General features: G+C 45.0%; 1 pseudogene across 1 annotated transcript; it reads left to right on the forward strand.

Moving 5' to 3' along the window:
- The first annotated feature begins 1,101 nt into the window (after positions 1–1,101).
- Positions 1,102–18,827, forward strand: LOC149456054 (switch-associated protein 70-like; annotated as a pseudogene). Its single transcript, XR_016313969.1, has 10 exons — positions 1,102–1,128; positions 1,223–1,450; positions 2,939–3,085; positions 4,773–4,881; positions 7,782–7,963; positions 9,943–10,050; positions 12,328–12,494; positions 15,792–15,990; positions 16,513–16,609; positions 18,156–18,827. The product of XR_016313969.1 is annotated as a switch-associated protein 70-like (transcript).
- Positions 18,828–25,648: the final 6,821 nt, after the last annotated feature.

Raw genomic sequence — 25,648 nt, forward strand, 5'->3', positions numbered from 1 at the left:
ATGTAATCAGGGCCGGGACAAGGGGTGGGCGGGAGGGGAGACCCTCTAGTGTATTTCACTTGGTCAAGGACTCATAGAGTAGTGACTTCCATCATGGGTAAGCTCCTGACCAAGTGAAATGCGTTAGAGGGGTCTGTACCTTAGAGGGGTCTGTACCTTAGACGGGTCTGTACCTTAGACGGGTCTGTACCTTAGATGGATCTGTACCTTAGAGGGGTCTGTACCTTAGACGGGTCTGTACCTTAGATGGATCTGTACCTTAGAGGGGTCTGTACCTTAGAGGGGTCTGTACCTTAGACGGGTCTGTACCTTAGAGGGGTCTGTACCTTAGATGGAGTGGTCAGTTTGGATGACACAGTGAATTGTTACGAGGCTTTTAATATGGTGAATGGTTCTTCTTCCTTCTTTGGAGGCTTTCCAGAGCTAACAGCCAATGGCTACAAGAATCGGTGGCAGACTTGCCAGCTGACTCATTTAAAGGATAGGCCCTCTTTCTCAGAGCACTGAAGAAGAGGGTTTGTCCCTTGAAACTTGTCATCTGCTCTGAAAAAGAGGGCTTTTCCCTTGAAATGTGTCAGATGGTCTGAAGAAGAGGACTTGTCCCTTGAAACCTGTCATCTGCTCTGAAGAAGAGAAGCTTGTCCCTTGAAACGTGTCAGTTGTTCTGAAGAAAAGGGATTGACATAGCTTGGCTTGAACTTCAGAAAGTCGATGAAGTCGTTGTCACGGGGAGAGTGTTGATCTTAGGGCGAGGAAATAACGGACACATCACGCAGCATTTTACATTTATCACAAACACATAAATCTGACGCCCAATATAGAGACTCTAAAGAAATAAAAAAGGAACAATACTTACCTAGTCTGTGAGGTCCCTTACCTCCTCCTCTGTAAGTCCCCCGCCGCCGCTGTATGCTCCTCCTTCTTATCAAGTCCCGTGCTAAGGACCTCATGAGCCGGGCTGTGTGCATCTATATAGACACACAGCCCAGCTTGACCACGCCCCCACTCCCTCCTCGCAGGATTTGACTGACATTAGCGGGAACCTATGGTCCCTGCTGCCCTCGGTGCCTCCTGTAAAAGCAGGAAGTGAGGGGAGCTGCGATGGAGGCAGGATGGCGCCGGAGCCAGGTAAGTGTTCAGGGATGGTGGTGGGCAGATGCCGGTAGTGAGGCATTTGAAAACCCTTTTAGAACTGCTTTCAATATTCGATGTTTCTTTTCAGATGGAGTATTTTCTGAAGAAACTGGCGGAGGCAATGGGCAGCGGCTGGCAGCAGGCTCTTTTTGAAGACTATAAAATCGGCCTCCACAATAAGCTGAGTGGTCTGTCCATCTGGGAGCTCATCGATCTGATTGGAAGCGGGCAGTTCAGTAAAGGCACCGACTTCACCACCGTGTCCATGGCCATCAAAGAAGTCTTCAGTGAGCTCGTGCTGGATGTTCTCAAACAGGTAAGGAAACTCAACTTATATTAGACCCGGTGATGTCATCACTGTGTCTCTGTGCTTCTCTATGCAATGTGGCCAGATCATGGCTGGTGGGAGGGGCCGGCAGGGGTGCTGTACATAGCTTTCTGAACACATCGCAGCAGCCTGCCGCAGCACTCCTCTCAAGAGCCCTCAGTCCTGATGCAAGCAGTAGACGGGTGCAAAACGAAAACTTTTGTTTAGTTTAATTGTGGATCAATTTGTTAAGTTGCTAATTTCGAATTATTTATTCATTTTCGACCAAATTCAAATTTTTTCAATGATTTCAAATTATTTGAATCGAGCTTGAATTGAAAATTTCGAATCAATCCAGATTCATTCAGCTGGTTCTATTCCATTTGAAATTCGAAGTTTGGAAGACAGTTATATTTTTTCTATTTTATTCTTTTCTATTCTTTTATTTTCTAATTTATTATATTCTATATTTTTTATTCTCTTCTTTTCTAGATTGTTCCTTTCTGTTCTATTCTTTTATTTTCTATTCTATTTTATTCTGTTCAAATCTATTCTATTGTTTTCTTTTCTATTCTAGTCCTCTCTTTTTTTTCTATTTTATTCTATTCTACTCAAATCTATTATATTCTCTTCTATTCTGTTCCTTTATTCTCTATTCTTTTATAATCTATTTTCGAATTTCTGAAGACAGCTATATTCTTTCTATTTTATTCTATTCTGTTTTTTTATTTTCTATTATTTTCTTATTGATGTTTATAAACAATGTTACTTTGTATCTCTCTATCTCCCGTCTGATCAATGTTTATAAACAATGTTACTTTGTATCTCTCTCTCCCATCTGATCGATGTTTATAAACAATGTTACTTTGTATCTCTCTATCTCCCGTTTGATCGATGTTTATAAACAATGTTACTTTGTATCTCTCATTCAGGCAGATGAACAATGTTTACAAACACTGTGTCACATGGTCTGTGCTTTGAGAGCAGCAGCTATTACAACTTCTGTATTTACAGAGCGACTCCTGGCTGTCATTTTGACAGCCAGGACTTGCCTGTGACTGAACAGTGGGGTGAGAAGGACAGGATGTGCCACTCAGGCTCTGTGTACTTGGAGTAAGTTCTTCGAGTGTCCACAGGTAGTTTGTTCATATTCGTCCTGTCAGTGTACTCAAGACTGAGGACATTACTGAGGCGCAGGGGTGGACTGATCAATTGGGTACTTGGGCACTGCCCGAGGGCCTGGGATCAGTAGAGGGCCCCATGAGATGCCTCTGGTACCTTTCATAGACTTTTTTGGGTGTGGTTTGAGTGTAGGCGAGGCCACAGGGGCCCCATGATCCCCTATCGCCCAGGGGCCCCAAGAGTTGTCAGTCCGCCCCTGCTGAGGCGACAATCACAGAGCCGTCCTTGTATATTTGCTCGAATTTCTCGTTTTCTTTGCTCTGAATCTCCTGCCCGGCATGGTGGGTGCTAAAGCCATGTTGGTTGTCTCTGCAGGGCTATCTGTGGAAGAAAGGCCACAAGAGGAAAAACTGGACGGAGCGCTGGTTCGTCCTAAAACCGAACGTCCTGACCTATTATGTCAGCGAGGATCTAAAGGACAAAAAGGGAGACGTCATCCTGGATTCAAACTGCTGCGTGGAGGTAATACGTCCGTCACCTTTCCCTTCAAACAGCACTGCAGAGAATAATAAGGAAGGCATGGACAGAGATAAGAAACATAAACACTCTCCTACCTCCCCTACACTACTAGACATACGTGTTTATTTGTGTGTCCCTGTTAGTAAATACAGGTAAATCTCCTCTGTAGGGACACAGACAGAAAAAAAACCTCAAAAAACAACAACAACAAACACCGCCCTGCTGTTTCCCTTGCCAAAAAACACCTTTTGCCTTTTTGTTATATACTTATGCAGGCCACAGACGGGTCGAGGCTGAAAAACAAAAAATCGGCCGATTTTCGCACCGTTAGTGTGTTAATTGGTCGGCCGCTTTTCGGGATTTTGGCACTTTTTTTATTGGTAAAGTTGGAAAAAAATCAGCCGATTTTGGCAATTGGCCGATTTTCCAGGCAATGATGGGCAAATTGGCCAATCGTTTTACCGATATAAAATCTGCGCATGAGCCGTGACCTGGAAGAAGAAGGAGAAGGAGGAGAAGGAGAAGAAGGAGAAGGGGAAGGAGAAGGAGAAGAAGAAGGAGGAGAAGGAGGAGAAGGAGGAGAAGGAGGAGAAGAAGGAGGAGAAGGAGGAGAAGGAGGAGAAGAAGGAGAAGGAGGAGAAGAAGGAGAAGGAGGAGAAGGAGGAGAAGAAAAAGAAGAAGAAGAATTCCAGTCCGCTATTATATTTGACATGAAAGTCTTGCAGTTGCAACAATGTATCTATTTGTATCCGAATAAAAACATCTGTATCCGAAATGGATACAAATGGATACATTGTTGCAACCACAAGACTTTCATGTCAGGGGGGTGGGGCTTACTTTGTTGTGGGGTCAATTGTTTCTGGAAGGAATCTACCATTGAGGGAAGGGTCTATTGCTGCTGGATGGGGGGGGGTCTATTGTTGCTGGAGGGGATCTCTTTTTACGTGGCAGTCTATTGCTGCTGGGGAGGTCTGTTGTTGCTGATGGGGATCAGTTGTTGCTGGAGGGGGGCTTCTTTTGCTGGGGGGAGGTAAATTGTTGCTGTAAGAGATCTACTATTGAGGGAAGGGTCTATTGATGCTTGCTGCTGGGGGATCTATTGTTGCTGTAGGGGATCTAATTCTACATGGCAGTCTATTGCTGCTGGGGGTGTCTATTGCTGCTGATGGGGATCTGTTGTTGCTGGAGGGGTGCTTACTTTGCTGGGGGGAGGTCAATTGTTACTGGAAGGGATCTACTATTGAGGGAAGAGTCTGTTGATGCTGGCTGCTGGGGGATCTATTGTTGCTGGAGGGGATATATTTTTCCGTAGCAGTCTATTGCTGCTGGGGAGGCCTAGTATTGCAGATGGGGATCTATTGTTGCTGGAGGGGGGCTTACTTTGCTGTGGGGGGGGGTCATTTGTTGCTGGAAGGGATCTACTATTGAGGGAAGGGTCTATTGATGCTGGCTGCTAGGAGATCAATTTTTTCTGGGGTGTTTTTTTTGTTGCAGGAGTTTATTGTTGCTGGGGGGGGGGTTTATTGCGGCTGGCTGGAAGCTGGGTAGGGGGTGGAACCAAGGGTCGGCACTCGGAGATGGGTAGGGGGTGGAACCAAGGGTCAGCGTTTGGAGATGGGTAGGGGGCGGAGCCATAAAGTGACTGAGGAAGTGTTTACTTGTAGCTGACTCTGTATTCTTTTGTTTTCAGTCTCTAGCGGACAGAGACGGGAAGAAGTGCCTTTTCCTTGTGAAATGCGTAGAGAAGAGTTATGAAATCAGCGCCTCTGATAAAAAGAAGAAACAGGAGTGGATTTAGGGTGAGTTACAAATCATTTTATTCCTGATGGGGAACCCATTTATAAAGGTGCGGGTGTGCAGTTCCCGGGGTGCCCATGAGTACCTACGTGCCGGCACTGACAAACACTGCGGCATCTTACAAAGGTTGTGCACAAGACAACCCCCATCCATTTATAAATAATCTCCATCCGCCCAAGATTTAAGTATTTGTTGTCTTATAAAAGTGGAAGACATCTTCAAAATTATTTATTTCCCCGGGGCCTGTTATCAGGCCCAGACGGGCATTTTAGACTGAGCCCGGCAGCCCTTCCCTTGGAGTCTGGTGGCTCGGTTGTAAGTGCGACCTTTGAGACCCCTGAGGTTCCCCTACTGGTGTCAGTAGTTTTTTTTCTTATACCATTTATTTTATTTTAATTTTTTTTTACAATTATATATTTATTTTTAATGATTTTAGTTTTTATTATTTTTTTTACAATTTTTTTTTTAGGAGCCCCAATGGGGGGCTTTGGTAGGATATCAGAAGTCTAAACAGATCCCTGACATCTCTCCTTTGAGACAGAGAAAGGAGATTGAGGACACAGCCCATCCATCTCTGCAGCCTCAGCAGCACAGAATGAATGGACAGAATTAGCTCTGTATACAGCTTCCCATTCATTCATAAAATGAAGCATAGAAAACACAGTTTACTACACTTCAGTTATGAATGAACAGAGTCAGTGATTGGTTCCGATCACTGACTGTCCATTCAGACAAGGAGGAGGCCGGTAAATGACGTATTTATTGGTCCTTTCCCCATGCTACATCTTCACAGATCCCCTGCAGCAGCCGGCGGGAGAGCTCCGGGGGGAAGAAGGAAGCCAGGAGAGAGCAGAGGGATCAGGAGAGAGCACAGGGGATCAGGAGAGAGCACAGAGGGATCAGGAGAGAGCACAGAGGGGCCAGGAGAGAGCACAGAGGGACCAGGAGAGAGGACAGGGGGGCAGGAGAGAGCACAGGGGGGCCAGGAGAGAGCACGGGGGGACCAGGAGAGAGCACAGGGGGACCAGGAGAGAGCACGGGGGGACCAGGAGAGAGCACGGGGGACCAGGAGAGAGCACGGGGGGCCAGGAGAGAGCACAGAGGGATCAGGAGAGAGGACAGGGGGGCCAGGAGAGAGGACAGGGGGGCCAGGAGAGAGCACAGGGGGGCCAGGAGAGAGCACAGGGGGACCAGGAGAGAGCACAGGGGGCCAGGAGAGAGCACAGGGGGGCCAGGAGAGAGCACAGGGGGACCAGGAGAGAGCACAGGGGGGCCAGGAGAGAGCACGGGGGGGCCAGGAGAGAGCACGGGGGGCCAGGAGAGAGCACGGGGGAATCACAGTAGTACTAGACAGCAAAAAGGCAATATCATATTTAAAGTGGAACTCCGTGATTTTCACACCTTCCTTTCCTGTGTACAAAGCCATCTCAGTAAAGATTTGGTCTGTTCAGGTTGGGGGAGGAACTTGAGTGTCATAAACAGATCCCTGACCTCAACCTACTGAACACCTAAAGGATGAACTACAACGCTGACTGTAAGCCAAGTCTTTCCCATCTTGGCACCCAACATTGCGCCCAAGGTGTGAGCCGGCTCTTCTCATCCAGTGTCAGCCCCTGACCTCACAAATGGACACAAATTCCCACAGACACCCTCCAAAATCTTGTAGAAGGCCCTCCAGGAAGAGTGGAGGATGTTATAACCTCAACAGGGGGGAGGCAACTCCATATTATTGGTCATGGAGGGAGTGGGGCAACTTCACATTAAAGACCATGCAGGTAGAGGGGAACTCCATGTTAATGGCCATAGAGGGAGGAGAGCAACTCCATATTAATGACCATGCAGGAAGTGGGGCAACTCCATATTAATGGCCATGCAGGGAGTGGGGCAACTCCATATTAATGGCCATGCAGGGAGTGGGGTAACTCCATATTAATGGCCGTGCAGGAAGTGGGGCAACTCCATATTAATGGCCATGCAGGGAGTGGGGCAACTCCATATTAATGGCCATGAAGGGAGTGGGCTAACCTCACATTAATGGCCATGCAGGGAGTGGGGCAACTCCATATTAATGGCCATGCAGGAAGTGGGGCAACTCCATATTAATGGCCATGCAGGGAGAGGGGCAACTCCATATTAATGGCCATGCAGGGAGTGGGGCAACTCCATATTAATGGCCATGCAGGGAGTGGGGCAACTCCATTTTAATGGCCATGAAGGGAGTGGGGCAACCTCACATTAATGGCCATGCAGGGAGTGGGGTAACTCCATATTAATGGCCATGCAGGGAGGGGGGCAACTCCATATTAATAGCCATGGACGGAGTGGGGCAACTCCATATTATTGGCCATGAAGAGAGAAGGGCAACTCCATATTATTGGCCATAGAGGGAGAAGGACAACCCCATATTAATGACCATGGAGGGAGTGGGGCAACTCCACATTAATGACCGTGGAGGAAGGGGGGGCAACCCGAAAATAATGGCCCTGAAATAGGATGTCCAACAAACTCATATAACTGTGACAGTCAGGGGCCCACACAGACACCCTCCAAAATCTTGTGTAAAACCTTCCAAGAAACATGGAGGCCATTAAAGCCACAAGGACGAGGGGCCATGGGTTTGACTCAGGATGGTCAAGCTCATATTGTTGTAGTGGTCAGGCAGGACCTTGGGTCACACAATGTATTTCAGGGCCTTTTTGAAGCCTGGGGGGGCTGTTATCACAGGAACAAGCATGTGCCAAGGAGGAGTTGGAGGTCACAAAATGCACTGCTTGCTCCAGGTCCTGTAATTTGCAGGTGACATCCCCAGAGCATGAGCCTTCAAAAAGAAGCGTGCAGTAGAAGCTACCATCTTTCTGTCTTCTCTGCCTACCTGTAAGATCTGCGTTGTGTTCCTCTACAGCCATCCAGACGGTGGTGAATCTCCGAAAGATGGGGATCCCCTCCCCACACAAGGACGCACGCCAGAAACGAAAGGCGATTCGGCAAAAGCTACAGGCAGAGCAGGAAGAGCTACAGCAGAAGATGAAAGACCTCCAGATGTCCAACGAGACAAAGCACCAGGAGCTGGAGATGATGAGGATGGTGAGGGTGGGGCAGAGATAACTGGTTACCTATACCAGGTGGGGGGATCGGGAGAAGTCATTATTGGAAAGTTGACCATCACACTGGTCCAGAACTCGCCCCACGTTTGCTGATGCAAAAAAAAAATATTTTTCCCCTCAATGGTATCTTATTATTTTACAGCAGATAGAAGAACCCGACCTCTAAAATAACATTAACATGTCAGCGTCCTTTTAAAGGATTTTCAGGTTTTTTGAAATCTGCAGCTTTCATTGGCATCTCCGGGCCAATATAAAAATCAACTTGATATGAGGACCAAACAATGCATGCTCAGAGACTGCAGACATGGTACATGGGATGGTCAGAGACTGCAGACACAGTACATGGGATGGTCAGAGACTGCAGACACAGTGCAAGAGATGGTCAGAGACTGCAGACACAGTGCAAGAGATGGTCAGAGACTGCGGACACAGTACATGGGATGGTCAGAGACTGCAGACCTAGTACAGGAGATGACCAGAGACTGCAGACCTAGTACAGGACAGGGTCAGAGACTGCGGACATAGTACAGGAGATGACCAGAGACTGCAGACACAGTACAGGAGATGGTCAGAGACTGCGGACATAGTACATGGGATGGTCAGAGACTGGAGACCTAGTACAGGAGAGGGTCAGAGACTGCGGACATAGTACAGGGGATGACCAGAGACTGCAGACCTAGTACAGGAGAGGGTCAGAGACTGCGGACATAGTACAGGAGATGACCAGAGACTGCAGACATAGTACAGGAGATGACCAGAGACTGCGGACACAGTACAGGAGATGACCAGAGACTGCGGACATAGTACAGGAGATGATCAGAGACTGCAGACATAGTACGGGAGATGACCAGAGACTGCGTACATAGTACAGGAGATGACCAGAGACTGCAGACATAGTACAGGAGATGACCAGAGACTGCAGACATACTACAGGAGATGACCAGAGACTGCGGACATAGTACAGGAGATGGCCAGAGACTGCAGACATAGTACAGGAGACGGTTAGAGACTGCAGACGTAGTACAAGAGATGGTCAGAGACTGCAGACATAGTACAGGAGATGGTCAGAGACTGCAGACATAGTACAGGAGATGGTCAGAGACTGCAGACATAGTACAGGAGATGGTCAGAGACTGCGGACATAGTACAGGAGATGACCAGAGACTGCGGACACAGTACAGGAGATGGTCAGAGACAGCGGACATAGTACAGGAGATGGTCAGAGACTGCAGACATAGTACAGGAGACGGTCAGATACTGCAGACATAGTACAGGAGATGGTCAGAGACTGCAGACATGGTACAGGAGATTATCAGTGACTATGAACATGCTGTAGGTGACTTTCAGAGACTGAGCATGTTCTAGGAGTTGTTGAAGACTGGGGACATGCTTCAGGAAACAGTCATAGACTGGAAACCTATTACAAGAGACTGCTAGAGATCACTGCTATAAAGGTACAAAACAGGAATCACAAATTAGTGTCTGCAGGGACCCCAGGGGTGGTGATGTCCGTGCATGCGTGGTGACGTCTGCACATGCGTGGTGAGGTCCACCCTTTCTCGACCCAGCTAGGCCGGACGTCACCACGCATGCGCGGATGCTCGCGGCCATCTTGGAAGTGGGCACACGTTTATGATTGCACCCAAGGACATTTCACATCTCGTGGGGTGGAAAAGGCTGCACTGGGATGTACAAGAACATTTCCTGTGATTGACGATTGTTATCACATTCCATGACTTTTGCACCCCGTTTTTCTGCACCTGAATTCGATTATTTGTATCATAGAGGTTTTTTTTTTGTTGATTTAGATAATTGTAGTTTTTATTCCCGTTGTAAGCGATGCACTTTTTTTAAACTAACATAAATACGGTATAAACTGCTTTCTTTCTAGAATACAATATTGTTTCTTTAGAATGTATATACGTTCTAGATCTGTGTTTTTTTGTTTTTTTTGGGCAGCAACTAAGGGAAGCCGCTGCCCGGGCCACCCAAGAGGAGAAAAAACGCCACGAGACGCACATGGAGTTACAGGATCGCTTCAGAGAGGAGCTGGAACGGGAGCAAATGGTAATTACCGGAAGGTGAACATTCTATAATATACGTTCCCGCCCGGCAGAACTGAAGCAGTTCACATGGGACCGCACCTTGAATTTACTCGATAATAAATGCAGGCTACCTTGTGCAAAAAAAAAAAAAGATACAAAATAAATAAATATAATAACAAAAATAAAAAAAGCATAAATAAATAATACCTCCATACACCCCAATAAAGTACAGTGTACAGAAACATGTATGTAAGCATCAATTATGGGCAGCACAGGGGCTAAGTGGTTAGCACTTCTGCCTGGCAGTACTCGGGTTGTTGGTTGGAATCCCAACCACGGCACCACCTGACTGGAGTTTGCATGTTCTCCCTGTGCCTGCGTGGGTTTCCTCCTGGTACTCTGGTTTCCTCCCACACTACAAAGACATGCTGGTAGGTTAATTGGCTCCTGTCTACATTGTCCCTAGTTTGTGTATGTATGAATGTGAGTTAGGGACCTTAGATTGTACACCCCTTGAGGGTTAGGGACCGATGGGAATACAAAATACAGTATATACCCACATGGAAGAAAAATATATTTTAAATATATTTTTAAAATATTCTACCCAAATATGTGGACATATATATTTGAAATACTACAATTTTGGCCGTATTCAATATATTAAAAAAAAAAAAAAAAATATATATATATATATATATATATATATATATATATATATATTGTATGTTGAAATGCGTTTTTTATATATTACAAAATATATGAAAAATATTTGTAAAAATAAATTTTCAGATATACGGTATGTCTTTAAAAATACATTTATTGGAATGCATTTACAAATATGTATGTTAAAATTACTTTTTTATATGTTAAAAAAAATCTGAAGAGTATATTTTTAAAAATATTTTTTATATAGTGTGTAATATATAAAAAGCGCATTTCAACATACAGTATATATATATATATATATATATATATATATATTGAATACGGCCAAAATTGTAGTATTTCAAATATATGCCAATATATTTGGGAAGAATATTTTTAAAATATATTTTTCTTCCATGCGGGTATCTAAAAGTGCTGTGTAAATTGATGGCGCTATATAAGTACCTGTAATAAATAAATAAAATCAATCAATTGCACCACACATGAGGTATCGTCACAAATGTTAGAGTGAGAGCAATAATTCCAGGGCCATAAATCACGGGTAATTCTAAAATGATAACCTGTCAAGGATTTAAAGCATCGCCTATGGAAAATTTTGGGTACCATAGTTTTTTTTTTTTGTGATTTCACAGGCGTGCACTTGGCATGTTCGATGTGGATTTGCTCAACACAAACCAAATGTTTATAAACAATGTTACTTTGTATCTCTATCTCTCATCTGATCGATGTTTATAAACAATGTTACTTTGTATCTCTCTATCTCCCGTCTGATCGATGTTTATAAACAATGTTACTTTGTATCTCTCTATCTCCCGTCTGATTGATGTTTATAAACAATGTTACTTTGTATCTCTCCATCTCCCGTCTGATCGATGTTTATAAACAATGTTACTTTGTATCTCTCTATCTCCCGTCTGATCGATGTTTATAAACAATGTTACTTTGTATCTCTCTATCTCCCGTCTGATCGATGTTTATAAACAATGTTACTTTGTATCTCTCTATCTCCCGTCTGATCGATGTTTATAAACAATGTTACTTTGTATCTCTCTATCTCCCGTCTGATCGATGTTTATAAACAATGTTACTTTGTATCTCTCTATCTCCCGTCTGATCGATGTTTATAAACAATGTTACTTTGTATCTCTCTATCCCTCGTCCGATCATGTTTACAAACAACGTTACTTTGTATCTCTTTATCCCCCATCTGATCAATATTTATAAACAATGTTACTTTGTATCTATCTTCTCATCAATGTTTATAACTACTTTGTGTCTTTCTATCTCACGCCTAAACAATACATTGTCAGGTGGCTGTTTTTTGGCAGCAGCAGCTATTACAGCAGAAGCACTTAGAACACAACTAATGACATTCATTTTGAAAGGTGTGAATTGCTGGCAGGCAAGTGCAAGGGGGGGGGGGACAGTGGGGCAGGAGCACAGGGTGTGCTACATATACCTTGTGTACTTTTGGGCGTGTGTAGCATACCCAGTGTCCACCACAGGTTACAATACTTATTGAATACATTGCAGGTAGTCTTCTTTTTAGCCTTTCTCTATCCTGAAATGGCTCAGAACCCGGATCAGCAGGTTGCAAAGAATGAACCTCTATCTATTATTCGTCTATCCGTAGATTCGGCAACAAATGGAAGAACAGGTAGCACAGAAGTCCTCAGAATTAGAGCAGTATTTGAAGAGGGTGCGAGAGCTGGAACAAATGTATCATCGACTGCAGGAGGCGCTAGATGATGAGAAACAAGCGCGACTTGAAGAGGAGAGTGCGCGGCTCTTACAGGCCAGGTGAGGGCGCCGAATAAAACCAAAAAAGGACTGAAGTGTGTAAACCCTAAAGAGGAGCGTCTCTCTCCTTTCCTTCTTTCTCCTGTGTTCCGCTTTATGTATTATTTAAAGCATTTTGTTATATTTCAATAACTGCAAAAAAAATACCCGCTGACCGTGCCATGCCAGAAATTCCCCAAATACCCCAAATACTTGTCCTGAAAATCTGACTGTTAGTGCAAGTCGTTGTGTTGGAAGTGCACTAAGATGGCCACAGTCACCTCAAGCATGATGGAAGGTGGTACAGTTACAAGACAAGAAGGTTAGAAGAGTTTTCAGGGAGTGGGAGATAGTTGGACTGATTGGGGTAGAGGGTTCCATAGGTTGGAAAGGGCTCGAGACGTCCTAGAAGTGAGTATGGAGGAGGAGGTGACAAGGGAGCTAGAGAACAGGAGGTCAGTTTGGGTGTTATTCTGAGACAGGGTTGGTGATATATTTCAGAACATTGGACAGCAGTGGACAGCCTTGTATGTTTTTGTTAGGATTTTGAATTGTATGTGTTGGGTGCAGTGCCCGGGGTCAGTAGGGGGCCCCATGAGATGCCCCTGGTACCTTTCATTGGCTTTTTCATAGGCTTTTTTGGGTGTGGGCAAGGACACAGGGTCCCCATGATCCCCTATTGCCCGGGGGCCCCATGAGTTGTCAGTCCGCCCCTGGTTGGGTGAGCAAGTTTGTGGAGGAATTAGCAGAGAGGGGTTAAGGACACTGAAGGGGTAATGTGAGGAGTAGAGAGATCAGAGATCATAGAGAAGGTATTGGAAGCAATTGGAGGTTACCAACTGACCATAGGAGGAGGTGTAGATCGAGAACAGAAGTGGTCTGAGGACAGAGCCTGGGGCACCCCTATGGGAAAAGGAGGAGAGGATGAGGAGGTAGAGATGTAGGTTGTGAGTTGAGGAGTAGAGAGGTTTGGGTGTCGTCAGCCTAGAGATGTTATTGGAAGCTATGAAAAGTTATCAACTGACTAAGGGAGGAAATGCAGCTAGAGAAAAGAAGGTGGCCGAGGACAGAACCTTGGGGACCCCTATGGGAAATGGAAGAGGGAAGGAGGAGGTAGAGTTGTAGGTTGTGAGCCAAGGAGTAGAGAGATAGGTTTGAGTGCTGTCAGCATAGAGATGGTATTAGAAACTATGAACGGTTATCAACTGACCAAGGGAGGAAGTGTAGATAAAGAATAGAAGTAGTTTGAGGACAGAACCTGGGGGACCCCCTACAGAAAAAGGAAGAAGAGAGAAGGAGGTTGAATTGTAGGTTGTGAGCTAAGAAGTAGAGAGATAGGTTTGGGTGTCATCAGCATAGAGATGTTATTGGAAGCTATGAAGGTTATAAAACTGACCAAGGGAGGAGATGTAGATAGAGAAAAGAATGTGTCCAAGGACAGAGCCTTGGGGACACCTATGGGAAGAGGAGAGGAGGGGGTAGAGTTGTAGGTTGTGAGCTGAGGAGTAAAGAGATATGTTTGGGTATCTTCAGCATAGAGATGGTATTGGAAGCTATGAAAGGCTATCAACTGACCGAGGGAGGAGGTGTAGATAGAGAATAGAAGGTGTCCTAGGACAAAGCCCTAGAGGGCCCCCACAGAAAGAGGATCAGGACAAGAGAGAAGGGGATAAAGTAGTCGACATTGTAGGAGCACCTAGATAGGCAAGAGGAGAACCAGGAAAGGGCAGGGTTTCTAAGGTCAAAGTAGTGGAGCTTTTCGAGGAGAAGCAGGTGGCCAAATGCATCAAAGCTAGTAGAAAGGTCTTATAGCATGAGTAGGGCCTTTGGTTTACTTTAAAAATCTAAGCCTTGCAAGTGCACTAATATGGCTACAATCCCCTAAAACATAGTAGAAGGTAGTACTACAAAGAGTAAAGAGATAGTTTTGTTGTCTTCAGCATAAAGATGGTATTGGAAGCTATGAAAGGCTCTCTACTGACCAAAAGAAGAGGTGTACTCAGCTGAGCAAGGGAGGAGGATAGAAGGTGTCCGAGTACAAAGCCTTTGGGGACCTCCACAGAAGGAGAATGAGGAGAGGATAAAGTTGTAGGTGACACCGAAGGAGAACTTAAATAGGCAGGATTAGAACCAGGAAAATCTGAGATTTTGAGGTCAAAGAAGCAGAATTTTTGAGGAGAAGCAGGTGGCCAACTGTATCAAAGCTTGCAGAAAGGTCAAATTATATGTATAGCCTTTGGTTTACTTTATGAATTTAGGCCTTCCAAGTACACGAGTACACGAGTAGTAAGTGGCTACAATCACCTCAGGCATGATGGAAGGTATCACAAGACAGGAAGTTTAGATGGATTTTCAGTGATCGCCTAAAAGTGTGGATAGGGAGTAGAAGCGGTTCAAGGACAAAACCTGAGGAACCCCTTTGGGAAGAGGAGAGGAGGAGGTAGAGTAGTAGGTTGCGAGCTGAGAAGTATTGAGATCGGATCGGGTGTCATCTGCATAGAGATTGCATTGGAAGCTATGGAAGGTTATCAACTGACCAAGGGAGGTGTAGTCAACTGACCAAGGGAGAAGGATAGAAGGTATCTGAGTACAGAGCCTTGGGGGACCTCCACAGAAAGAGGAGGAGGAGAGGAGGAAATAGTGTTGTAGGTTGTGAGCTGAGAAGTAAAGAAATAGGTTTGGGTGTCTTCAGCATAAAGATGGTATTGGAAGCTATGAAAGGCTATCTTCTGACCAAAAGAGGTGTAGTCAACTGACCAAGGGAGGAGGATAGAAGGTGTCCGAGTACAGAGCCTTTGGGGACCTCTACAGAAGGAGGATGAGGAGAGGATAAAGTTGTAGGTGACACTGAAGGAGCACCTAAATAGGCAGGAGGAGAACTGGGAAAGAGCAGAGATTTTGAGGTTTAAAGAAGTGGATTTTTCGAGGAGGAGCAGGTGGCCAACTGTATCAAAGCTTGCAGAAAGATCTAATAGTATGAGTATGGCCTTTGGTTTACTTTATAATTTAGGCCTGCTTTAATCTGAAATTGTAATGAATTCTGGCAACTTGGTATAAGAAAACATCTGTAAATGTTTGGCCTGAATGCTTGTTATTCTTGAGTTCAAGAAAGAAGAGTTTTTTCGAGACAGTAGTTAGTATTGGAGGGCATGTGCATGTATGGGGTGAGAGACAAAGTTTGTATGGGGGGGCATGTGTATGTAGGGGGCTGGGGTTAGGCCTACCTCTGGATGACAACCTGCAATTTGTGAACAGTTGGGCTAAACAGACCTGAGTATTTTCATGTCTTCGTTGACTATATACCTGTGTAATTTCCAGACTCCTGGAAGAGGAAGCCGCTAAGCGAGCCATGCTGGAGAAACTCCACCAGGAGCAGGAGCTTGCTATCAAGATGACGGAAGCTGAGAAGAAGGAACTGGAGACTATCCGGGAGATGAAGGAGATAGCGCTAGAGGAGGCTATGCAGCAGCTGGAACAGCTGGAGAAGGAGCGGATGGCAGCCCTGGAGCAATACCAGGTGACTGGGAGCGATCCATTGTAGGCCTGTCAATCTGGGGTCAACCTAGATCCAGTCAAGATTCCATCCCTAAACTCTGATGAGGTTCAGGACCTGTATCTGTGTTTTCTGTTGACTCAAGTTTAAGGTTGCCCCCAGTTAAAGTTGGGGTTAAGCCAATTTTTGTTTTAGTTTCAGATTCAGTAGGAAAGGGTTAGAGCCTCTGCCAGGTTCTACTATTGTCTGTTACCTTTTGGGACATTTCCCTACACTTCCTGTCTCAGCAGCCACACGGGAAATGAGAGGAAATTGTCCCCCCGCAGCCATGTTCACCAATACAATCTGGCAGAGATTTAGTCCACTCTCTGTAATATCAAAAACTAAATAAAAGTGATTGCCAGGCTGATAGCATTCTGAAATGTCAGGAATCCATATCTATGAAATGTTTACTGACTTTAGTTCACCATCTTATACATTTATTATGTTTGGAATGTACAATGTCACTTCACAACTAAAATTCACATTTCTTTTATTCCATGACAGCAAATTAAAGATAATCTGGAAGTTGCGACGAGTAAGACAAGGAGCTGGAAGGACAAAGTGGCGCAACATGAAGGCCTAATCCGACTGATACAGCCAGGTATGGAATAACTGCTGTGCTACAATGTGGCCGGAAAAAGACATTCTCTTTTATTCAGTTATATAGAAAAATACGTCTCCATAGTATTTAGAGTCATGATAGTTTCTTACACTTTATTGTCCCCAGACCAATCACACGCTACTGTTATTATACATGTATATAGCTCTGACATATACCGCTGCGCTGTACAGAGATCACTGAGCCTGTTCCATCAGTCTCTGTACCAGAGGAGCTTACACTCTAATGTCCCCACCCCCCCAGTCACATCAGTCTCTGTACCAGAGGAGCTTACATTCTAATGTCCCCTCCCCCCACAGTCACATCAGTCTCTGTACCAGAGGAGCTTACGCTCTAATGTCCCCTCCCCCACAGTCATATCAGTCTCTGTACCAGAGGAGCTTACGCTCTAATGTCCCCTCCCCCACGGTCACATCAGTCTCTGTACCAGAAGAGCTTAATTCTAATGTCCCCTCCCCCCACAGTCACATCAGTCTCTGTACCAGAGGAGCTTACACTCTAATGTCCCCTCCCCCACAGTCACATCAGTCTCTGTACCAGAAGAGCTTACGCTCTAATGTCCCCTCCCCCACGGTCACATCAGTCTCTGTACCAGAAGAGCTTACATTCTAATGTCCCCTCCCCCCACAGTCACATCAGTCTCTGTACCAGAGGAGCTTACACTGTAATGTCCCCTCCCCCACAGTCACATCAGTCTCTGTACCAGAGGAGCTTACACTGTAATGTCCCCTCCCCCACAGTCACATCAGTCTCTGTACCAGAGGAGCTTACACTCTAATGTCCCCCCCCCAGTCACATCAGTCTCTGTACCAGAGGAGCTGACACTCTAATGTCCCCTCCCCCACGGTCCCATCAGTCTCTGTACCAGAGGAGCTTACGCTCTAATGTGCCCTCCCCCACAGTCACATCAGTCTCTGTAAAAGAGGGGCTTACACTCTAATGACCCCTCCCCCACAGTCACATCAGTCTCTGTACCAGAGGAGCTTACACTCTAATGTCCCCTCCCCCACAGTCACACACTATTATGATACATTTCTATAGCTCTGACATATACCGCAGCGCTATACAGAGATCACTGAGCCAGTCACATCAGTCTCTGTACTAGAAGAGCTTACACTCTAATGTCCCCTCCCCCACAGTCCCATCAGTCTCTGCACCAGAGGAGCTTACACTCTAATGTCCCCTCCCCCACAGTGTCATCAGTCTCTGTACCAGAGGAGCTTACACTCTAATGTCCCCTCCCCCCAGTCACATCAGTCTCTGTACCAGAGGAGCTTACACTCTAATATCCCCTCCCCCACAGTCACATACTATTATGATACATTTATATAGCTCTGACATATACCGCAGCGCTGTACAGAGATCACTGAGCCATTTAATTTTCAGGGGGTTATAATCTCTGATATCCACCAATCTCTGAAATTCCAGATTTGAGAGCCCTGACCCGTTCTCATTCCATCTGGGAATATCTGGATTGCTGTTCATCTAAATACATTGATGCATTCTTGAAATTCTGTCACCTTTTCAGGTTCTAAAAATCCCGTGTTCATCACAAACTGGGGACCGGCTTCTTTCACCCAAGGTGAACTTGAGGAGAGAGAGAAGAACTGGCAAGAAAAGAAGAACACCAGCGCGGACTAGAGCGTCCGTCCAAACGTGGACCACCAGATAGGACCGCGGCCCCAAAATCAGCTTGCAACAGCGGGAGAGTTTGTGCGTGCGTTATTTGAAATATTATTTTTTATTTTGTATTCCCAAGTTGTGTCTACTTCAAAAAGGGAGATAACAAAACACCGGTGAGCTACTGTAATCCGAAGAACTTCTAGACTTTTCAAAAACGAGAAAGAACTTCCAACAAAAACAAGAAGAACCTGCTGGATAAACATCTAACAACCCAAAAGGATGATCCTACGGATGGCGAGTCGTGTCCAGGACAGAACAGATGTCCATACTAAACCCTTTAACGATTATATGTCCTAGAATAGGCCGGGGAATCCATTTCATTTTTGGCGTTGCAATTTTGGGACATGTTCATACTTTCCTATGTTCATTTTTTTATTTGAAACTGGAACGTGAGATAGAAATATTTGTGAAATGAGTCTCATGTGACAATAGGAGTAGAGGTGTGTTGTTGGACCCATTCAGAGAGTTGGGTATGTCTCAACAACTGTTACATAAAAAGCCATTTGCAAAAATTAAACATTTGTAAAGTTTTTTGTTTCCTTTTTCTGTAAGTAGAGAGAATAAAACCCACCAATGGCTTGCGTGGTGTAGGCATCTCTGTCACATGAGCCATTGATGGGGTTTTTTCTCTCCTCTGACGAGTTCCATCCACCATCCTCTGCCATGCAAGCCATGGATGGGATTTTTCTTTCTACTTACGAGTTCCAGTCACCATCCTCTGCCATCTGAGCCATCAATGGGGTTTTTTTTCTACTTACAAGTTCCATTCACTATCCTCTGCCATGCGAGTCATCGATGGGTTTTTGTTTACACTTAGGAGCTCCTTTTAGTATCCTCTGCCATGCAAGCCATTGATAGATTTTTTTTCTCTCCACTTACGAGGCCTATTCACCATCCTGTGCCATGCAAGCCATGGATGGGTTTTTTCTTTCTACTTATGAGTTCCATTCAGAATCCTCTGCCATGAACGCCAATGATGTTTTTTTTCTTTGTATTTATGAGTTTCATTCACCATCCTCTGCCATGCAAGCCATTGATAGTTTTTTTTTTTTTTTCTCTCCACTTATGAGTTCCATCCACCATCCTCTGCCATGCAAGCCATGGATGGGATTTTTCTTTCTACTTACGAGTTCCATTCACCATCCTGTGCCATGCAAGCCACTGATGGTTTTTTATTTCTATTTACGAGTTCCATTCACCATCCTCTGCCATCTGAGCCATCAATGGGGGTTTTTTTTCTACTTACAAGTTCCATTCACCATCCACTGCCATGCGAGACATCGATGGGTTTTTCTTTACACTTATGAGTTCCTTTTAGTATCCTCTGCCATGCAGGCCATTGATAGATTTTTTTTTTCTCTCCACTTATGAGGCCTATTCACCATCCTCTGCCATGCAAGCCATGGATGGGTTTTTTCTTTCCACTTACGAGTTCCATTCACCATCCTCTGCCATCTGAGCCATCAATGGGGTTTTTTTTTCTACTTACGAGTTCCATTTACCAAATTCTGCCATGCAAGCCATTGATGTTTTTTTCTTTCCACTTATGAGTTCCATTCACCATCCTCTGCCATGCAAGCCATCCATGGGTTTTCTCTCCACTGACGAGTTCTATCCACCATCCTCTGCCATGTAAGCCATGGAGGGGTTTTTTCTTTCTACTTATGAGTTCCATTCAGAATCCTCTGCCATGAACGCCAATGATGTTTTTTTTCTTTGTATTTACGAGTTTCATTCACCATCCTCTGCCATGCGAGCCATTGATAGTTTTTTTTCTCTCCACTTACGAGTTCCATTCACCATCCCCTGCCATCCAAGCAATTAATGGGTTTTTCCTTTCCACTTATGAGTTCCATTTACAGTCTCCTGCCATGTAAACCATCGATGGTTTTTTCTTTCCACTTACAAGTTCCTTTTACTATCCTTTGCCATGCGAGCCATTGATAGTTTTTTTTTTTTTTTTCTCTCCATTTATGAGTTCCATTCACCATCCTCTGCCGTGCAAGCCATCCATGGGTTTTTTTCTTTCTACTTACAAGTTCCATCCACCATCCTCTCCCATGCAAGCCTTTGATGTTTTTTTTCTCTCCACTTATGAGTTCCATTTACCATCCTCTGCCTTTCAAGCCATCAATGGTTTTTTTTCTTTCCACTTTCGAGTTCCATTCACCATCCTCTGCAGTGCAATCAATGGGTTTTCCTTTTCTTTCCACTTACTATTTCCATTCAACATCCTCTGCCATGCAAGCCATTGACAGAGCGGGTCCTGCCGGGAACCAGCGTGCACCCCATGAGCACGCATAAATAACTCCATCATGCAGGTCCAGTCCTGGCTGCTGGGGCAACAACCGCTCAGGGGGTAGGTTCTGAATCATTCCCCTCACTACACATGAGACCCATCAACCCTGCCGGTACCTCTCTCCCACTGTCTGGCTGAAATGTCATATTACCATTTCACCCCTTGTGTGCATCAAAGCCGTGTTCTTCTGTATTCCATTACCACCATGCACCCCTTTAAGTAACTTCAGACCAGGCATGACAAAGCTTTAAACCTTTTACATGAGTAATGTAAGATAACTGTTCAGCATAAAGTGCAGTCTTTTCCTAACATTCCTAGTCCCTAACTACAGGGTTGTGGCTGCCCAACACACCTGAACAGGAAAGAGTCCATTCTTGGCCGAGTCCCTGGTTGGTATCTTCAGGGATAATTGAAAGCCCCAGCAATTTCCCCACATGAGGAAGGCTCCAGGACACAGGTTTGTAGCGTTTTTACTGGCATCAGGACAGAAGCACTCTCCCACACCTTGCTAGCTGTCTGTGTCGTTCCTAGCCATGCAGCAGGCTGTGTGTTGTGGGACCACAGGGCTCAGCAGCCCCAGACATATTGGCAGATCCCTCATGGCAGGCATCTGCAGTGATGGCAGATAACAGAGAAGGTAGCCTAAGCTGAGCAGAGCCCCTCCGGGCAGATAGTGGACTGGAGGATGCAGTTACATGGGTAGCTGTCAGCCAGTCTTCTCCCATATGGCTGGACTAGTCTGGGCACAACTTGTCCACATCTACACAAGGTTGTCCAGTGTTTTACACTGACAGATACAATATGTCCACATGTACACAAGGTTTTCCAGTCTTTTACATTGACAGATACAACGTGTCCACTTCTACACAAGGTTTTACATTCACAGATACAATGTGTCCACATCTTCAGAAGGTTCTCCAGTCTTTTACATTCACAGATATAACGTGTCCACATCTACACAAGGTGTCCAGTCTTTTACACTGACAGATATGATATGTCCACATGTACACAAGGTTCTCCAGTCTTTTACATTGACAGATACAATGTGTCCACATCTTCAGAAGGTTCTCCAGTCTTTTACATTGACAGATACAACGTGTCCACTTCTACACAATGTTCTCCAGTCTTTTACATTGAAAGACACAACGGGGTTTATTTACTAAAGCTGGAGAGTCCAAAATCAGACTCCCTTCTGCATAGAAACCAATCAGCTTCCAGGTTTCATTGCCAAAGCTTCATTGAACAAGCTGAGGTTAGAAGCTGATTGGTTTCTATGCAGAAGGGAGTCTGATTTTGGACTCTCCAGCTTTAGTAAAAAAACCCCAACGTGTCCACTTCTACACAAGGTTCTCCAGTCTTTTACATTGAAAGATACAACGTGTAAACATCTACACAAGGTTCTCCAGTCTTCTACATTCACAGATACAATGTGTCAACATCTACACAAGGTTCTCCAGTCTTCTACATTCACAGATACAACGTGTCAACTTCTACACAAGGTTCTCCAGTCTTTTACATTGACAGATACAACGTGTCCACTTCTACACAAGGTTTTACAGTCTTTTACATTCACAGATACAATGTGTCCACATCTACACAAGCTTCTCCAGTCTTTTACATAGACAGATACAACATGGTCACATTAACGTGAGGTTCTCCAGTCTTTTACATTCACAGATCCAACATGTCCACATCTTCAGAAGGTTCTCCAGTCTTTTACATTGATAGATAAAACGTTTCCACTTCTACACAATGTTCTCCAGTCTTTTACATTGACAGATACAACGTGTCAACATCTACACAAGGTTCTCCAGTCTTTTACATTCACAGATACAACGTTTCCACTTCTACACAAGGTTCTCCAGTCTTTTACATTCACAGATACAACGTGTCAACATCTACACAAGGTTCTCCAGTCTTTTACATTGACAGATAAACATGTCAACATCTACACAAGGTTCTCCAGTCTTCTACATTCACAGATACAACGTGTTTACTTCTACAGAAGGTTCTCCAGTCTTTAACATTGACAGATACAATATGTCCACATCTACACAAGCTTCTCCAGTCTTTTACATTGACAGATACAACATGATCACATCAACGTGAGGTTCTCCAGTCTTTTTCATTCACAGATACGTGTCCACATCTACACAAGGTTCTCCAGTCTTTTACATTGACAGATACAACGTGTTCACTTCTACACAAGGTTCTCCAGTCTTTTACATTGAAAGATACAACGTGTCCACTTCACAGAGTTTTCCAGTCTTCTATATTCACAGATACAACGTGTCCACATCTACACAAGGTTCTAAAGTCTTTTACATTGAAAGATACAACATGTCAACATCTACACAAGGTTCTCCAGTCTTCTACATTCACAGAAAGAACGTGTCCACATCTACACAAGGTTCTCCAGTCTTCTACATTCACAGATACAACGTGTCCACATCTACACAATGTTCTCCAGTCTTCTACATTCACAGATACAACGTGTCCACATCTACACAATGTTCTCCAGTCTTCTACATTCACAGATACAATGTGTTTACTTCTACACAAGCTTCTTCAGTCTTTTACATTCACAGATACAACGTGTCCACAGCTTCAGCAGGTTCTCCAGTCTTTTACATCCATAGATATGTGTCCACTTCTACACCAGGTTCTCCAGTGTTTTACATAGACAGATACAACGTGTCCACATCTACACAAGGTTCTCCAGTCTTCTACATTCACAGATACAACGTGTCCACATCTACACAAGGTTCTCCAGTCTTTTACATTCACAGATACAACGTGTCCACATCTTCAGAAGGTTCTTCAGTCTTTTACATTCACAGATACAACGTGTCCACATCTACACAAGGTTCTCCAGTCTTTTACATTCACAGATACAACGTGTCCACATCTTCAGCAGGTTCTCCAGTCTTTTACATTCACATATACAAAGTGTCCACATCTACACAAGGTCCTCCAGTCTTTGCATCTTTTGCAGATGTGGACACGTATCTGTCAATGGAAATCTGTGAAAGTCATGTTGTGCGCTCTTATGCCTTGTATAGCGTTTTACTCTTCTATTGTCTGTACTTTACCAAAATCTTGCGCCCTCCAGATTGTATCACCATGAATATGTTCTGGACGGAGACATCATCATTGGAGGAATTTCCGATGTCCATTGCCTTATGGCTAATTGGAAGATCCATGAGATCTCGATCACCACCAACATGTTCTGTTTGCAGTACGTACAATTCAGCAATGTCACATCTGACCAAAAGTTATAAAATATTATACGGGGCGATAATTGGATTGTATTGCCCCTTTACATCCAGAATATCAGATTACTGAAAAAAGATTTCTACCCGAACATTATCCGTGACCTCACTCTGCATATCACAATCACTCACTATACTGAATACATTCATAATTCATAGGAATGACTCCTGTGCTGTAAACCATACAAGTGTCGTCCCGGGGCGTTCCGCTGTGACACTTCCACACAACTACAGCTTGGGTGCAAACCTGCTGAACAAAGGAACAAATCCTGAAGGCTGCACTCCAAATAAAGTCACTCTCATGTAAAAGGCAACAAAATACAACAACCAAACGCCGTGATGAGGAAAGTCAAAGCGCTTTGTGCTGCTTTACCACCAACTAATGACATTGTTAAGGGCTAAAATGAGAAACTTCCTTCTCCTTGTGAGATTCTCAAGGCAGATATAACCATTGTGCCAGTACCAGAGAGGCCACCTAGAGCCTGTAATGTACACTGCCGTATATACTGGACTATAGGAGCACTCCCACCACTGTCCTGTACACTGCCGTATATACTGGACTATAGGAGCACTCCCACCACTGTCCTGTACACTGCCGTATATACTGGACTATAGGAGCACTCCCACCACTGTCCTGTACACTGCCGTATATACTGGACTATAGGAGCTATCCCACCACTGTCTTGTACACTGCCGTATATACTGGACTATAGGAGCACTCCCACCACTGTCCTGTACACTGCCGTATATACTGGACTATAGGAGCACTCCCACCACTGTCCTGTACACTGCCGTATATACTGGACTATAGGAGCACTCCCACCACTGTCCTGTACACTGCCGTATAAACTAAGGTATAGGAGCACTCCCACTACTGTATTGTACACTGCCGTATATACTGGAGTATAGGAGCATTCCCACCACTGTCCTGGACACTGACGTATATACTGGAATATAGGAGCACTCCCACCACTGTCCTGTAAAATGCTGTATATACTGGAGTATAGGAGCACTCCCTCCACTGTTCTGTGCACTGCCATATATACTGGAATATAGGAGCACTCCCTCCACTGTTCTGTGCACTACCCATATATATTGGACTATAGGAGCACTCCCACCACTGTCCTGTAATGCTGTATATACTGGAGTATAGGAGCACTCCCACCACTGTATTGTACACTGCCGTATATGCTGGAGTATAGGAGCACTTCCACCACTGTCTTGTATATACTGGAGTATAGGAGCACTCCCACCACTGTCTTGTACACTGCCATATATATTGGAGAATAGGAGCACTTCCACCATTGTCTTGTACACTACCATATTGTCATGGACTGCCAGTGCCTCTCCCATCCCTCGCCATATCCCTCCACCCCTCCCTTCCCCCTTGCACATTCTGAGGTCTGTGGGGCTTCCATGGACAGGGCTGGGCCGGCTGTTGCCGAGGCAACCTAGCCGCGTCCCACATGGTCTTCAAAAGACCCGCACAGGAAGCAGCCCTCCTCTCTCTGTTCCTGTCCATGCTGCTGGAATCATCTTGCTCCCAGAAAGATGCTGGGAGGCTCGGGTGAGGGGGACCGAGCCTCCCCAGCCATCCCCCCTGCGCACTCTGCAGACCCCCAAAAGGTCAGGACTGTAGCCCTCTGCAATACCCCAGGGTTGGGAGTCTCCACAGCTCTGCATGAGCCTTCTCTGCTGAGTGCCCTGGGAGCTGCTGCTGAGGGACCCTGCACACTGTCCGTGGCTGTGTGTCCCTGGAGGCTGTCT

This window comes from Staurois parvus, unplaced genomic scaffold, assembly GCF_062004578.1.
Source record: "Staurois parvus isolate SC_StPar_1 unplaced genomic scaffold, SC_StPar_1.0 ptg000379l, whole genome shotgun sequence".
NCBI lineage: Eukaryota > Metazoa > Chordata > Amphibia > Anura > Ranidae > Staurois > Staurois parvus.